Raw genomic sequence first — 17,997 nt, 5'->3', positions numbered from 1 at the left:
GGAATTATTTCCATTACCTAATAAAGTCCATCTAATTTAAGTGACCAAATTAGGGAGCTGTCCTTCTATAGGCTCTACAGCTGCATCCACATTAGAGAAAGTAAAAGGCCCAGGACATGACCAAGGTAAAGGACTGTGGCCCTAATCCCTGACATGATTTTTCTTTGGGCCAACTCTCATAGTGAGCTGTACAGGATTAATCACAATCCAGGGTGAATTGATTTGCCAGTATGGATTTAGCCAAGAAGATTCCATGGAAATGGAAAAAAATACTTCTATGACAGATTATTCCAGTAAAGATATACTAAATGCTTTGACTGTGCTCTGAAGGATCCTCCCTCTTCTCACTGCCAATAACAGTGGCATGAGGACAAGATAGGTACATTTATAAGTTAATACGTGTGCCTAAAGTGGATGGATGGATGGATGGATGGATGGATGGATGGATGGATGGATGGAAGACAAACTGATGGAAGACAAATAAATCTTTAGAGGACAAATAATCTTCTTAATCATAGAATCTTAGTATCACCTATCTTGTAAAATACCTAGATTGCTTTATATTTTATCCTACATTTTTCATTTGGATCTGAAAATGGAAAAGATAAAAGACCAGTTTCTTGTGCTGATTTGTATCCTGTGATGCTGCAGGGTTTGCACATCTGAAAAAAAAATCTTGGGTCTAAATCCTTCAGGGTAAAATCTGCAAGTTTTTCTTTACCCGGCAAGCTGATACTGCAAGGAATGGTGACTTTCAGCTCATAGCAGGCAAATGTAAGGATTTTTCCATTTGGATGTGGAAATGTGTTTAAATTAATCTCTGGTGTGCTTCCATTCATTCCCATGGAACTATATCAGGCATACAATTGACTAAAGGGACCATGTTCTCAGCTTCTACAAAATAACTTCTCTGTCTGTAGTGTATCCACCCAGATTTACACTTTTTTAGCCACTCTAGAGATGATTATTTCCAGAATAGTTTAAGTGAATAACACAACTCTTCAAAAGTGTACCACAATCAGGTGTTTCTATCCCTATTTAACACCTACTTCATAACAAGAATAAGAACCAATGCCAAATTTAGCATCAGACAGATGAGGTAGGGGGAAAATTTTATGGTCTACTACAAAATTAGAGCCTTAGAAGTCAGAATTGACTAAGAATCTACGTTACTAGTGCTGAAAATGGCACAGCAGATTTTGAAATTTAAAGTGCTGAAAAAAAATTGCAGAAAAAAGCCACGTATTTTTTTCATCTGCAGTTCTGTCAGCTGCCTTTTTAATCTGATTTAAAGGAGTCTACTAATGGAGAGTGAACTGGTTCCCGGAAAGAGCAGTAGTTCAGGATAGTCAAAACAAATAACAATTTTCTTCCCTTAGTAGTATCAAATGTAGACATCAAAAATAGGTACCAGCGAGTATGGCTGTGCCCTGTGCTGCATAAAATGCACTTCGTGAGACTTTCAGAAATACACCAAGGTGATGGAGCTCCACTCCAGATAAGATGAATGTCAACAGTAATAATTGCACTGGAACCAGAGTTAAAACATCTGAGAAGATTGTAATGCCAAAAATGTAAAGTCCATAAGTGGATTTTAATCCTGAGAGTCATCAATGCATGTTGGAGTCAAGTAATTCCTTTCCTTGACTTAATTTACATGGAACAAAAAATGCTACCATTTTATAATCTAAGTTTGGAATACCTAATTGCAAAGTAGTTTTCTTCAAAACAAAATTATATTTTCCAGAAGAATTTAATCATGGAAAATGTTGATAAGCCTTGGAATGGACTAGGGAGGTGGTGGAGTCTCAATCTCTGGAGATGTCCAAGGAGCAACTGGATGTGGCACTCAGTGCTCTGGGCTGGGTGACAAGGTGTGGATCAATAGTCTTAGAGGTCTTTTCCAAAACAGATGGTTCTGTGATTTTGTAGTGCAACAAGTTTTGTATTCACAAGGAGATCTTTTGCCTTGTTCTATGATTTCTGTACCTACCTGATCACCATAAAATGATCCTGATATTCAGGAGACAAATCTTGCAGAAACCCTGGAGATTCTGGCTCAAGGGCTCCCTGGTATGATGCAGGCTTCCAGTTTTTGGCCCCAAAATAACTTGTCTCATAAAGTCCGCAACTCTACTTTGCTATAGCTCTCACCCTGCTCAGGAGAATGTCCCAAACTCACTTCCTGAACCAAATCTGGCCCCTGGGGCTGCTGTCTTCATTCTAATTTCCAATTCCAAGTGCAGAACTAGCAATTAAAACCAAGCCAGGGTATACCAAGGCTGACTGCTGCTGCTTGCCAGAAAAATAGAAACACAAACACCCATGCACAATAAAGGTTATTCTTTCAATTTTGTAATCTTGTAGGGCCAAGTAGCTCCTGGATACTCTCTTTCAAAGCATGCAGTTCCTCCACTAGATATAAAGAAAGAATATTATCAGCTATTTGTTTTTGTGAAATCATTTTTATGTATAAATTGTGGCAACACATGGACCAAACTACACCATTTACTAAAAAGTATAAAAGCATATGCCAGATGATCCCAGTACTATCAGTGCATTTAGCACTAATATTTGAGTGCTGTCATTAAAACTGAAGCTGCAGCAATATTTTTGCTGTCTCTGTACATAGAAGATTTCTCTATTACTTTGTCCATGAACGTTTTCCTTGGATGATTGGTTGACAATATCTAAAGGATAATTTTAGGTCCTGGAGAATTAAACACAGGTCTATTTTTATGAGGTGGGACAGATTGGAAACCGTTTTTCCCCCTTGTTCCAATGAAATTGGAAATGAAAAGAATGTGTGTCATATGAGGGACAAGTGTCATGAAGCCCATTTGAATTATACTTCATACCCTACTTTATAGCCTAATACTCAACTATATCCATTTTACCTGGCAATATTTTGCCCATCAAAAACAAGCTATTGACACTTATGTCTCAGATATAAATCAGATCCAGCAGTAAAAGTAAAGAAGGTGGTTTCAGAGAGAGTCAGTGACGGGGTAGAATAATGTATTTGGCTTTTTCCTCTAGGATATTACTTTAATATCACCCAGAAACTGTGGCATAAAATCATTCCAATTAAATGGTCTTAAAAATAAGATATAAAGCAAATTCAGGTGATCTCGTTCTGTTCTACGTGTCAGAGCAGACACCACAAAACTGAGCAGAAACAGTTTAAATTTAGCTGTCTTAGCATATGTGTACAAGGATTGAGAATGTGGAAATTGGATTTGCTTCACTGGAGTCAATTAAGAAGGACTCTCAACAAGGTAGGGTTGAAGTGCATTGACAGGGCACAGGGAATACTTCTGGTATTGATTGGCACTGGCTTGGGTACAAATAAAGCAAAGCATTCTGGTTTCTGACATTCATTTTTCTATAACAGTGAAATTACACTAATGGATAAAATGATAATGAAAAAGTGAATGCAGAGAATAGGAGTTCTCCATGGAGATATATTCCCTTCAGACATTAAACTTTAGCTATGCCCTCATTATAAAAGATTTTCCTGCCTAATATACAGCTCCAAGGGTTTTTTTCCTCCTGTTACACTGACCTGTGCTTTTTGTTGTCTCCTTAACCTCTCACAAATTCCTTGTTTATGAGGGCAAAGCTTAATGTGATCAGCAGCTCCTATCACTCTATGGAAGAGCAGCATCTCAAAGCCTTACCTTCTTCTGGTAGTCAATGTCTTTCATGCTACTTTACAGGCGGAAATACTCATTCATGTCTATTTTCCAGTTGGAGAGGATGAAGCAGTTCTGCTTCATACTAGATCATCCTTTTTTCTCTCAGGTATGTGTGGAGGTAGGAAGAACTAACAGCTCCTGCTTCCCCATCCTCAAAAGAGCTAGATATGGAAATCATATAAAAGCCTTCTTTATTTCTGTTCTCTTTGTCATTTATGAAAAGTTGTTTGATGATCCTATCCACAATCATCAGTGTGCATCTGATATTTCCGGTTGACCAACACAATGCACAATTTCTTCCAATTGGATTTTCCTTTGGGATGCACCCAATGAGTCCACAGGTTCACCTGCCTATCTCTGAGCACAGCCAAAAGGACTTGCATGAAATCTGAACTGCAAAGGTGATTGCTGCAAGAAGGAAGTTCAGAAATTTTTTCCCCAAAACAATTTGCCTCCTAATCTCATGAACTGTGGTGGTCTTATGCCTTGTAGTGTGTCCTTTGCTTTCTGTCTTTCCCAGGCTTCTATTTCTCAGTAAAATCTTTCCTGACATAATTATAAATGTATAATTTCTGTCATGGCATATTTATGGAAGTGTTTAATCTATTAAAAATATTTTGTGGGTGTCATCTGATCCCAAATTCTGGAGGCAAATAATGCATTTTACCTTTTAACAAAGTAATATTTACTATATTTGGAGATTTTGTCCATGTCTTATGCATTCATTAATTGCTGCTGCAAAAATTCTTGCAGTATACCAAACATCCAATCAATCTTGAAACACTTGTAATGCTAAGAACCCCAGCCTTTTCTCACTTACCTCTGCTTTAGGACAGAAAAACTACTTCCTCCAGTGCCCAGGCTCTGAGTGGACACCCCTGGAAAGAGAAAGGCTCAGAATAATTTTTGTGACTGTACATTTTCATGAATGGTAATAATTTGTGATGTCCCTAATAGAACATAAACTGTATTTTTTCCAGAAGGACTGGAGGGAAGCAGCAGGTGCAATACTAAATCCGTTATGAGATTAAGTTTGGTGACATTATATGACATGCTTGAACTAATTAGCAGCATATCAAATCTTATGAATTGGCCAGTTCTGTGTTTGCCATCATAAGATTTGTCATAGTGCCTGACAGATGCCTCAAAACTTTTTGTAGTTTCCCTCAAAACCTGTGTTTGGAGCAAGGTGCTTTAGGTACTGTAAATACCTAATACTGTTCCTGGTGTGAACGGAGGAAAGGCTGAGGGAGCTGGGGCTGTTCAGCCTCCAGAGGAGGCACAGCTGAGAGGGACCCTCAGCCCTGGGTGTCCCTGTGAGCAGGGAGGGGCAGAGCAGGGCCCAGGCTCTGCTCTGGGACCCAGCAATGGCACCAGAGGAACGGGCAGGGACTGATCCCAGTGAGTTCCACCTGGACAGGAGGAAGAAATTTCCTGTGCAGCGACTGAGGCCTGAACAGATTGTCCAGAGAGGCTGTGGAGTCTCCTCACTGGGGATATTCCAGAATTGTCTGGACACAATCCTGTGCCCTGTGCTCTGGGATGGCCCTACTGGAGCCAGGGGCAGGAGCAGATGAGCCACTGTGGCTCCTTCCAACCTGACCCATCCTGTGATTCTGTGATATTTGGAGTTACTTGAAGATGGTCTTGATCTTGGAACTTCTTTATCACCACAGCCTTAACTGATTATTTGGACTCTTAACTGAATCTTGTTGTCACCACCACACCTCTGCTGACCTCTCTTAAGTGACTGACATGTTTGTTAATGAAGCTGCTGTCTCTGCTGGTTCTACTGTCACCCTGGCTCCTGGCTTCTCTTCCCTTAAGAAAAAAAAACAAACCTCCCTTGTTCTCTGATATTTAAACACCAAGGAAATTTCCCATCCCAACATAGAAACACTAGTTGATTTCAAGTGTTCCCTGGGTTGAGAGACCAAGACCAATAATTAATCTCTGAGGCCCAGCAGCCTAAAGTCTATTCTAACTGATATTTAGAAAGAGTTAGAGAGTGTGATCTGAAGCAAAGTGATATTTCCAATTTCACACAAGTCTTTGGCAGCTCAGAGACCACCCTCATAATTTCCCAAATCCAGGGTTAATGTCTGAATTTCTGGGAATGGCCTTTCCACCTTGTTGCAGAAGCTTCAAAGAATAATCAGGTTTTTAATTTCCTTACCTATTATTTTTAAGCACGCACATGCACAGAGAAAATGGTTAGATGTCTGCAGGGCTGCAGTACAATGTGAATAGTGATACAGTTAGGGAAAATGTTAAATTATACAAATAATTTCTTGAATATTAATTTGGATTATTTCTTGTTTAAGGTTATTCTGTTTTAAGGTTATTTGAATCAATGACTGATTTTATTTGAAAGAGTGATTTTCTTTCATCAACCAGAGCTAGGTCAGCTGTCTTTGATCAAGGAGTAATGACTTGTAAAAAGCCAAGCCTGGACTGTTTGTCCAGGTATTAATAGTAGTTTGGATGTTCTGAGTTTGAAGATTGGAAAAAATTCAAACAAAATTGTTTGAATTTAGTTTCTTAGTTCTTTGATGATTCAGGTTAGCTTTTCTGGAGAGGTCGGTACTGGACTCTTTGAAGAAGGTAATCAAAACCAAGGTTAAAATCTTAAAACCAACAGGTTAGAAAGCCAGTGTTGTTGGACAAGTTTCAACTCCAACACCTGTGAAACATCCAAGGTATAAGATGAATGAATGACTTCTGCTGATTTAAGTGATCTTCAGCCAAAAACATTCTCATTTATTTCTATAAGAATTTTTTCTGCATGCTGTTCAGTTCTGTAAGCATTCTGCTCATCAGCTTTGTACCTGCCACCTCTTAGGCAAAACAGATTTTTTTCCACAGAACTTCTTCAACTGTATTCCTACACCTTTCACAGTGAACCTTTTTCAGAGATTCCCAAGGAATGGTAGTTGAAGCTGAGGAGTTTCTTCTACACAAAGATTTTAATACCGGCTTTGCTGCTGGTCCTGACCCAAAGCCAGCTGAATTCAACACCCCAGTGACATCAATGAGTTTCAGATCAAAGCTTGTAAACCAAAAGTAAACAAAGGTAAGTGAAAATGCAACAATGAAGGGGATGAGGTTGGGAGCAAACAATTGGAACTCTTCTTTTTTTGTGCTTTGCAAGGACAGAGATTGACTTGATGGATAAAGAGAAAATAAAAACACAGGGTGGAACAAGGAAGGACAGAGATAAAAAGGGGGAGAAAAGCAGGTATGGAAAGGAAGATGAGTATAGAATCTGGAAACTGAAACAGCAGGAAAATTTGGGAAGACCAAACCAAAAAGACACTAGCTAAAAAATAACAAATATGTGTATGAGAGAGTGGATGGTTTCAGCTAACCACTGTCACAGATAGTGTGGAGATCTACATTTGGAATACCAATATAGATCAATTTTACAGAAAAAGAGGACAAAAAATACTCCTATTTGTGATTCATTTGATAGTACATTAGGGATCTTATACAGGTCAGACAATCATATCCTTTTCCAGGGGTTGTAAAGTGCTTTGAGTTGGCCTGAAGGAGAATATTCAGGTTGCAGATGCCTAAATTAAGAAGGTGGATCTATAAATATTACTTATTTATCAATTTGTTTTATTTATATTGAGCTTTTGAATTGCTGGAAATATATTTAAAATATCAAGGATCTTTCAGGTAACACCATTCTATTGGTTCTGAGATGGGTATGTTGTCTTCTCAGTTTAATCTAGAGGTGCTGTGTTTGAAGTCCAGAGGCTCCAGTGATTGCTGGGCTCAAGAAATTTCACTGGAATCAAGAATTCTCATGGATTTGACTTTTGGATTAGTCAGAAGGAGTGATTAGAGGAAGGACACATTTATGGTCCCATTGTGCCCCACATGAGCTACTCTGTGTGCTTTTCCCACTCATCTATAAATACAGCAGGATGCAAATACACCAGAGAAAGGAAAGACTATTCACATCAGACAGCAGTTTTGACTCAAGACCAATCTGGTTTAAGATGCCCATGAGTAGATTTCTGATGGAAATTTGATATAGGCTGATAAAACTTCAGAGGAGGAAAGTTTTGGAACAGCCCTGAAGTACAAGTACTCAGAGCAGAAAAGCACCTCCAAACCCTAATTATTTTCCAGATGTGTTACAGGGATCATAACATGCTCCTGCAATAGCTGGGGAAGAGCTTGTAGATCCAGGATATTTTTTCCAGTCCAATATTCTTAGGTTCATACCTGTCAGTCTTTGGAGAGAAAGGCAACACCTCTGTGTATTCTGAGGGAGAAAGTGTAACTTCCACCAGCAGCAGCATCAGACCATTTGTGTGAATGTTATTTGCAATATTTCTTCCCTCTCCTATTTCCCCAATGGATATGTCTGCATTTTCAGATCCCAGGGAAAAAAAAAATAAAAAAGAAGGGAAAAAAAACCCCATCTCTACCCAATGGGGACTTCCCTCATTCTCTCTTCTGATGTTTGGTTGCTAATTTGCACTTTTCATACACCCAGAAGCAAATGCCTGTCTGACAGAAAATAAAACAAGCTGCTTCAAGTGCTGTTTGGTTCTATAAGAAGAAAATAATTTTTGAAAATAAAATGTACTCACCAAACAACCCACCAATGCCAACTGACATTCTCCATGGTGTGTCTGACAGAGGCAAAATGTAGCACAATACAGAACAAAGAGGCATTTTATATGCCTAGCAGAAATTCTTAAAAGTCTTTTTCTTCTTTTCTTTTTATTTCCCCTGGAAAATAGTTCTAAGTTTTACTAAAAAGTAAAAATCACCCACATAAATGCTGAGAAACTATTAATTATGAAAGTAGGGAAAGAGGGGCTAAACCCCCCCCCCTCTTTCTCTTGTACTTCTTAAAATAAATAAAAATAGCTTATCTTTTTGAATTAATTTGCTTTTTTTACCTTTCATCCTTTCTTCTTCATTACAGAATTATTCTTCATTTGACAGATAGCAGCCATGAGATAATTTGGGGTTTTGTTTTGGGGGTTCTTTTAATAGCAAGTTGGAATCTTTGTTTTCAGAGAAGAAGCCCACTAGGCACAATTTGGGACTTGTTATTAAAGACAAACTAACATCCCCCAAAGATTTTCAAACACTTCATGCCAGAATGTGATATTTTAAAGCTTTTCCCATTTCACATAATTGGATGCACGTGGCTTAGCAAGAGAAAGACAGTTTCAGCAAATACAGGAATTAATGCAATTTATTCGAGATGGTCTCACAGGAGAGATAGAGATTTTATGCATAATTCTGAGGAAGATAAAAATGTTGAAATCAGTTAAGACTTCTGCATATTGCTTCAAGACCACTGACCTAAGCTAAGGTGGTTATTATAGACAAGGATGGAATTTAGAGAAAGTTGTCAAATTAGTATTCATCCTGGATCCCAAAATGAGCACAATTATCATCCTTGGGAATACAAGTTCCATCCGTATACTTTCTTGGGATGCTTAGTCAAATAATTAGTCAAACTAGTTCTAATGTTTGCATAATAATGAAAATATATCCATATTTCATGGGAAAAAAAAAATAAAACCAAACCTACCATAACTGAAATGTCAAATTTCAGTCCTTTAAATTGATTCTAAATTAAATTAATTTAAGGCAGGCTATGTGAAATTCATTAAATTGGTTTCATATTTAAAATCTGCCTCTCACAGATCTGGGACCCTGAGGTTACACAATTATTTAACACAATCATTGAAGACCCTGGAACAAGAAAAGGGAGTTGCTTAGACTTGTAATATTTATTCTTATAATTTCTATATCCCAATCCCTATGTCAAATGAACATCTGCACACTTTCTGTTTTCTCTCTTGGAAAACTCTCTGAGACAAAGAAGTAGTATTATCTCCTTTTTTTCAATGGGGGTAAACAAAAGTGTGCATTATACAGATATGAAATCCTGGTTTTAACCTAAGTTTTGCTCTTTATTTCAAGAGAACCAGCACTTTTTCCTTTTTTTATTTTTAATCAATTGTAGAAATCTAAAGTTATATTGGCATTTTGACACACAGACATTTTTCTCTCCATGCCATGATATATGTTTAACCTATAATCCAGCAGTGCTTTACTAACTGAAAAGAAAAAAATAGTTAATTGCCAATAAAGTTTGAGGTAAAACTGCCTCCTGTAGATCTGTATCCAAAACTTCACCCTGAGACACTGATACTGAGAGATTATGGTAGTTTTAAACAGGACATTTTAATTCACTTTGAACTGCAAATGAAATTATGTAAGACCTCATGATTTATTTTGTACCTGCTATCATTTTCCTTGCGTCCTTTTGCATATAATGTTGATAACAAAGGCTATTTCACTAGTTCAAAGATGTTAGTTTTAATGCTTTCTCCTGGAGGTTCTTTTCATTCCTTGTGGCATTTTGCTCATCTGTGTTTTAATCTTAATTACATAATTTGGTGGTCAAGCATTGAAACAGGCTGACAAGAACAGTGTTGGAATCTCCATCCCTGGAAGTGTTTACAAGATGCGTGCATGTGGCACTTAGGGACATGTTTTAGTGGTGGTGCTGGCTCAACCAACTGAATTTGATGATCTTAGAGGTCTTTCCTACCTTAAAAATTCAATCATTTGCTCTATAGAGCTCCTGAAATGAATTTGGTGTGGTTTTATGACCTCATGATAGGGGGAAGTCATTCACTGAGGAAATTCACAAAAGGAGAGGGCCTTGATCAGTGAACCAAAAGAAACATTTGTCTCCAAAAGTTGTGCAGAATTGCAAACCAGAACCACTAGAGAAACACTTCTAATGTCTTCACAACTCATATAAATAGATATATCCTGGGTGCTCAATATTTAGAAGGTTTGGAGCTTTACTGTGTTATCAGGTTACATTCATATCAAGGTAAGTAAAAAGCTTTTTAGTGAAAAAAACCTCAGGAAATTATCTTCTAGCAGTCATCTCTAACAAATTCCCCACTAACAAAGCAGAAAGTCAAATTGTATTTATAAATGTTTTCAATGCCCATCCCAGAATGCTGTAAAGTGTAAAAATGTACTGTAAAAGTTTCTATACCGTAAAAATACTGTAAAAATTCCTATTCTCTTTCAACCCCACCTACCCATAATTTCTTAGGGTCTCCATTTCTTCTTCTTCTTCTCTTCCCTACCCACAAAGTCCTCAACACTGTTCAATGAGCAATGAGTTCAAGCAGCAGAGGGCCCTACCACCCTCATAGAAAATAATTTCTTCCCAATATCCCATCCAACACTGCTCTCTGTCAGTTTGAAATCATTCCACTCTGTCCTATAATTCTAGGCCTGTGTAAAAAGTCCCTCTCCAGCTCTCCTGGAGCCCCTTCAGGCACTGGAAGGGACTCTGAGCTCTCCCTGGAACCTTCCCTTCTCCAGACAGAGCATCCCCAATTCTCTCAGCCTGGCTCCAGAGCAGAGGGGTTCCAGCCCTTATCTCTGTAAAGGACATAAAATCACAAGAGATCACAAGATTCATAGTATTAACAAAACAAAAAACAAAAAAAAAAACTAGAAAAAAAAACCCAAAATCAAAAAAACCCCAAAGCAAACAAAAAAACCCAAAACAAATTTAATTTTGGAAAGTTGCAAAAAGCTTGAAAATAAATAAAAATTGCTTTCTGATGATACAAACAAAGAGTATTTGGATGTTTCTACCCTATGCAACCCATTTAGATCCAAATCTAAACTTTGGATCCACTTTAATTCCCCTGGTAATAGGGCTTCCATGACTGAATAGGCAAATATTTACATAAGTAAAAATGTCTAGATTTACCATAAAATCCCTCCAAAATATATAATAATTGGTATTTTCATATAATTTTTTATGCTGGAAAGACTTTCTGATTTGTAATTATTTTGTTAGCAGCCCTATTTTTTGTTTATATTTGTATACATACATGTACAGAAACACACCCTTTTTTAGGGTTTGGTTTTCTCCAACACACACAAACATGTAAAAATGCTCATATAAAAAAATCACAAACAAGTTTATTATGTAGAAACCAGCATGGACATGAATCCTCAGTCATTTCATAGCATTCCTGACACTTGACTCCTTCCTTGGATTATGAGATTCTTCAGAAGACAGAAATAAATAACTGGTCTCTTTTAAGAACAAAGGCTGAAGTGAATATATTTAAAAGCTGCACTGTGTTTTGATGTTATTATAGTAATCAAAGTCAGAAAATCACAGTAACTGAGTAATAGAGAATTACTTCAAAGCCTAAAGTCTCTAACAATGATCTGACAACTGCAGCAGTTCATTTGTATTTATGTAATTTATATTATATACACACATATATTTATATTATACACAAAGCATATAATTTATGGCTATGTAGTTAAAAATAAAAAAAAAATCAGAATATAAACACTAACCTGCTCTGGTGTCATGCTACAGGAAAGATATAGATGTATGTGCATTGTACAGAATTTATATGCAGTTATAAACCAGTAGGTCTATATGCAATTGAAGATCTTTGTGTAGTTCCTTCTGTGCAATTATAGACCTGTAGGTCTATAATATCCATGTGGTTTTGAAAATTCGTCTTCTTTGCTTATCACTTTCCTTATTCTTCTGCATTTTCACAGCAATGTGTCATTTCTAAGCCTTTCAATCTGCCCTGGAAGTCCAGCCTGAATTTCACTGAAACATTAATGTTTGATATTTGTTCTGAACTGGGAAACCAGGAGTTATGAGACCCTTAGCAGCTGATTGATAGTTTTTCCTTCCTTGTAACTGAGAGGATAAACTTTTTCAAACCACCAGTTCTTCAGGATAGGAGTGTCACTTCAAGCATATTTGTTTATCTCAGGCCATAAAGCTTGACATTCAGTGGTGGCTCAATCCAACGCTAATATTGCTTCTATTGAAAGATCTACTTTCGATGAATGAAATTTTTTTGTTCGTTTTTATTGTGAACATTCAAGAGTTTTCCATGAAATTATGCCAATAAAATTTCCAAAACCTGTATAGCAATGAATTTAAAGTCAGTGTCATTAAAACTTCTCCCTGATTATCATAGTAGATTATTATAGATTAATATAGATTGTTATAGCATTGTCTCATCTCTGAATTGTGTAATTTCCTGCAACCAGTTTGGTTGCTGGGTACTGAGTTGTGGAGGATTTGCAGGTTACAATGACCCCAAAGGCAGTAGTTGGATAATCTTCAGCAGCAAAGCCAGATGGTGGATCTCCTGTTCTCCCAGTGCACATCTGCAATCCACACTAATCACTCACTCTGTTTTCCTTATCCAGATGCTTGTGAGACTGCTCACAGAACTTGCCAATATCCATCTGATAAAATTAAGATATCAACTTGAACTAATTTAAAGGTTAGGGCAGAGAAGTAAAGGAATTAATTGCTGGACATGGATTTTAAAAGTCTGGGGTACCAAAGGTGGAAAACAATCTCATTACAGTCATGTCCTTTAGACTGAGATTTGGGCATTTGGAAAAATTGCCTTTCCATAACATATTCCACCTAGAAAAGTTAAAAATAATAGAAATGTGTGAGAGAATTCTCCCAGGAAACTGTACAAAAGTGAGGAGGGCAGAGTTGTGCCTTTCCCAAGATGATGTGTGTCAGTGCAAGTCTTTGGCAGAGGGAAACACAGCCTCAAAATTGCCCTGCATGAAAAATTATTTCAATTGCTGATGTGTCACTCTAAGTGTATTGCTAATTTCTTTTCCTATTAATTGGGAGCAAAACACTGACAGCTTTTCACTATTAGTTCAATCATTGTTTTATTAACTTAATAGTAATTAAGTACTTTCCAGCTCCCTGATGACTTTTAGACCCAGATATCTATGACAGGTCATTAGTTGCAGAGAAGACTGGTCAGGCACTAGTATTAAGCTATGAAATTGCTTATTCATACACTGCAGAGGTTAGAATTAATAATCATGGTAAATTGAATCTCATGAATAACTAATAAGGAAAAACCCAAAACAATTTGCTATGGCTACCAGAAGACATGTATTTTTAAGAAACAAGGATAAATTACTCCTTGTTTCACCTGGGTGTAATAATGAGGACTAGAGCTATTTGCCAGCAGGTGAAACAGAAACTTGGGAAAAAGTAAATGCTGGAAGAAATTTGGGATGAGAGTAAGCAGTAGAATTGTTACATGCCTGCCATGTACTACAGCAGGAAAAAATAAATAACATAGACTAATGTTATTTTGGGAGACATTAAATCAAAGAGCCAGAGGAGATTAGTATGCTGCTATTAAGGGCTCATGAGAACACACCTGAGACACCTGCTTGAGGCCTGTACTCCTTGGAAAAAAAGTAAAAATGCCAAGAAAAATGAGAGCAGAAGAGATTATGAGGCACCAGAGGAGAGGCAGTTACTTGGAGCTCATGTAATTATAAAACAATTCAGAAGATGGGGACATATTTTAAGAGAAACATGCCATTTTCTTGAATAAAATTATTCCTTGGTGTATGTGTTTATGGTTTTGGAAAGCCAGAGATGCCTGAATGTATCAGTACTGTCTGCTTTTGTGTGCACGTGGGCTGCACATTGCCTCAGATCCTTCCACAGGAAGATGAGCCCTTAGGGAAAAGCAGAAGAAATAGCAGCATGGCATCATGTCTGTGCAGAGAGGTTGAGATTCTATTCCTAAATCTTATGGATTACTTCCTCAGCTTTTCTCTCTTTTTCCAACTCTGGGAGCTGTGAACTAAATACATCAGTGAAACTTCACCAGTGGAGGCCAACCTGGAGCTCAGGTATGATTTGTCTGCATCCCTGGCAGCTGATCCCAACCATTCCTGGGCTCATAGGGGCACAAAGGCTGACAGCTCCCATGTTCTTCCCCCATGGAAGCAGCTGATCAAGCAATAAACACTGGGGCATGGGGTGCCCAGCCCAGCCATGTTCTTCAAAGGAGCTGTGGGATTCCTGGGAAATCATCATCTCCTGCTTGTGAGCTCCCCCTTCCCATCTAACTGAAAATTCCTGACTCTGAGTTGTGCAAAAGTGGGAGACTCATAAGTGCAAAATAATGATGAATGGCTGTGTTGGGTGGATACATGTATAAAATAGTGATTTATAGTGTTTGAGGGACATCAGAAGAAAGAACATTTATTTAGAAGGGTGAGGAAAAGCAGATGAACTTAAGCAACAAGGATGAGGCATTTGATCTTGTCCAGATAAAATACTGATGTGTTTTAAACTGGGGGAGAAACAGCTTTTAAAAACATTGCCTGGGACTGACATTAAGAACTAAAATCTTGTTCTGACTTCAGGAAAATCCCAGAAGTCAAACAGCTGCACTGGTGTTGAAATGCAGCACTGGATGTCCAGCAGGGCACCTGAACATTCCCTTGTTTTCATGGGTAAGCAAACCAAGGCTATTTCAGAGGGAGATACAACCAGTCTACCCCTCCTCTTCTCCAGTGAAACCATCCATGACATTTCCCCATTCAGCAACAATTTTGAACAACACCTGGGTGGGTTGCAAAAAGCATTTTCTAAACACTGCTGTCGCCAAGCCTTCACAATTCATTTGCGTATTAAGCTCCTAATTTTGAGTGCTAGCATGAGGTTTCTTAAAGTTCACATAGTGTAATTGTTACCTAAGGCTGGGAGACTCTGCTCTGCTTTCTAGGTTATTTAGCTGCAGATAATTTATGAGATTGCTGGGGAGGTTGAAAAATTGTTTCACCTCTCAGTTGTTCATGCTTGCCCTGGTTTTACAACAGATGGGAGAGAATTTTGCAGTCCTGAATATTTGATTCATGCCGGCTGACTGCCTCCTCTCAGTCAGTGGAGACAAAAGCCAGGAGGCTGGAGAAGAGCTTCAGTGGTTTTTAGAGGGTTGGAGCTGGTTTGAGAGATGGATACACATATATCTCAGTATTTTTAAAGCATAAAGTGATTATTGCAGTGCTTTGTTTTCTTTTCTCAGTGAAGCTGCACACGGTATCACAAAGACCTACAGAAAGTGAACTAAGCAGGAATAGACTCTTTGGGAGCTCACTGTAAAAAAATAAGCTGACACTGGTTTCCAGAATTGCCAGTGATTTCTGAGCTAATTTTTTCCTGGTACATACTATTTTAATTGTCTAGAAATGCCAAGTTGGCCCATTAATAAGACTGCACAGAAGTATGAATACTGTTATTTCAGAGTTTTTGAGAAGAAGGACATCATGAAGCCCAGAATGTGGGATTTAGTCCCCTCTCTGGTGATTAATTTCTGACACAGGTCAGAAGAAACCTTAAAGATCACCCAATTCCAACCCCTGCCAAGGGCAGGGACACCTTCCACTATCCCAGGTTGCTCCAAGCCCCATCCAACCTGGCCTTGGACATTTCCAGGGATCCAGGGGGAGCCACAGCTTCTCTGGGTAACCTGTGCCAGTGCCTCACCCCCCTCACAGGGAAAATTTTTTTCTTAATATCTAATCTAAATTTACACTCCTTTGGCTTAAAGTTATTGTCCCTCATTTTATCAAGGATGGATGATTAACTTCTGGGAAACTAAAATCTAAAATAAGTGAGTGAACCCCAAACTGGGCACTTCAGTTGAAAGCCTGACATTAAGTGGGATCTGGGTCCTTGCCACCAACAGATGCCTCCAGGGAGTTCTGTGAAACCAGTTTCATTATGAATAGACAGTGAAATCTATTTTTGGAGTTAGACTTGTATCTGTACCTTAAGTGATTATACACTAAACTGCTGATAAGATAAAAAATCCACTTCTTATTTTAGGAGGAAAAAAAAACCAAAAATAAGAGCTTAATTGCCTCTAAGGAGCTTTTCAGGTAAACCAGGCAGTGGAACACACTTGGAAGGCACTGGGTTTGATATAATTAGGATTTCTAATCACTTGGTGGCATCAGACACTAGGGACTGCTGTGCCAACATATTTAAGGGACTTCAGGCATCTCTAGAGCATGGACAAAATTGAACAGGGCTCAAGCAAATCCCAGTAACATCAGAATATTGAATTCAAGAGATTAGAGAGGCATTTGGATGCTCAAGTCTGTTTTTAGAGTGAAGCTTTAGCATTTCTGTGCCAGAGATCATCAACTGAAAAACAGATCTAAACATCATCTTCCTATGTTGAGGAAGCACTGGATAACACAATGTCAGTAAAATCCAAATCCTTCTGTAATAAGGAGTGTGAGAGGAGGAAATGGACAATTTTATATCTATCTATTTATCTCACTAATGGTGAGATAAATAGATGGTGGTCAGAATTTATAATTTCTTTATTATATACAAAAATCTCATTTTCTGGGATCTTGCAGAAGCTGTCTCCGTAATGTCTCCATATCCTATTTTCCTATTTGCAAAATAGAGGTTGTAAAACTTATTTTATCTGTCTGAGTTGTTCAGACAGAAAACACTTCAGGGCAGGGACCATCTCTTACCATAGAGGAGTATCATATAGGAAAGGTAATAAAAAAGTATCCATCCAAATTGTTTTAATAGAAAACTGTGTTTTCAAGAGAGGATATAGGCGCACAAATCAATTATGAGATATTGTAAAAGAGATAATGTGAAACTTGCCCAACATCCCCTTGAGGCTCAGCTCTATGTGGTTACTTGATGCGAGGTAGGTTAAGTTATGTATTGTCATTTCTGGTACTCAGTTTCTTTGTTGCATTTAATGAGGATGTAAAAAACCTCCTTTTGGTACCATGGAGAAGCTCTATTCATGCTTGTGATGCATCTTGAGCCCATCCAATGCTGGCTGAAAAACTCGATTATTGTGACATGCAAACAATAAAAGTTGGGGAGTAGGAATCTCCATCTCTCCCCTTAAACATATTTGACTTACAAGCTCTATAACTTTCAAGTAAGATTAGCCTTATCAATAAATCACCGGGTTCGCAGATGAGGAACACGACAGAACGCCGTGTTGCTGAGGCAGAGAGAATGACAATAGGTGCCTTAGCAGCAGTTATAACAGTGCTGCAACAGATTGTGCCCTAAAGCAGAAAATATCCTGCACACAAGAGGTTATTCAGGTATAGAAAAAAAAAAATTAAAAGTTTAGTTATCTTTGCTAACGTTTTTCAGGGTAAAGAGATAAAGAGAGCAGGAGCAGGAAGGGTGGGACTGGGGAAAGGAACTGGGGAGAAATTGCCAAGCTCTCAAGTTTTAAGGCAGCTCAACCAGCTGTCGGGTAGGAAAGCAGAACAAAGTAGAGCACGTTTTGGGAGAAAAGCATCTCTATTTGTAACCATGAGGGCATCCACGGGTTCAGTGCTCTCACACACTGCAGAGTCCTGATGACACGTATCATGTCCTGCGAGTCCCACG

Source organism: Taeniopygia guttata, chromosome 3 (genome assembly GCF_048771995.1).
Source record: "Taeniopygia guttata chromosome 3, bTaeGut7.mat, whole genome shotgun sequence".
NCBI classification, from domain to species: Eukaryota; Metazoa; Chordata; class Aves; order Passeriformes; family Estrildidae; genus Taeniopygia; species Taeniopygia guttata.
Note: the sequence above shows the minus strand (reverse complement) of the source record.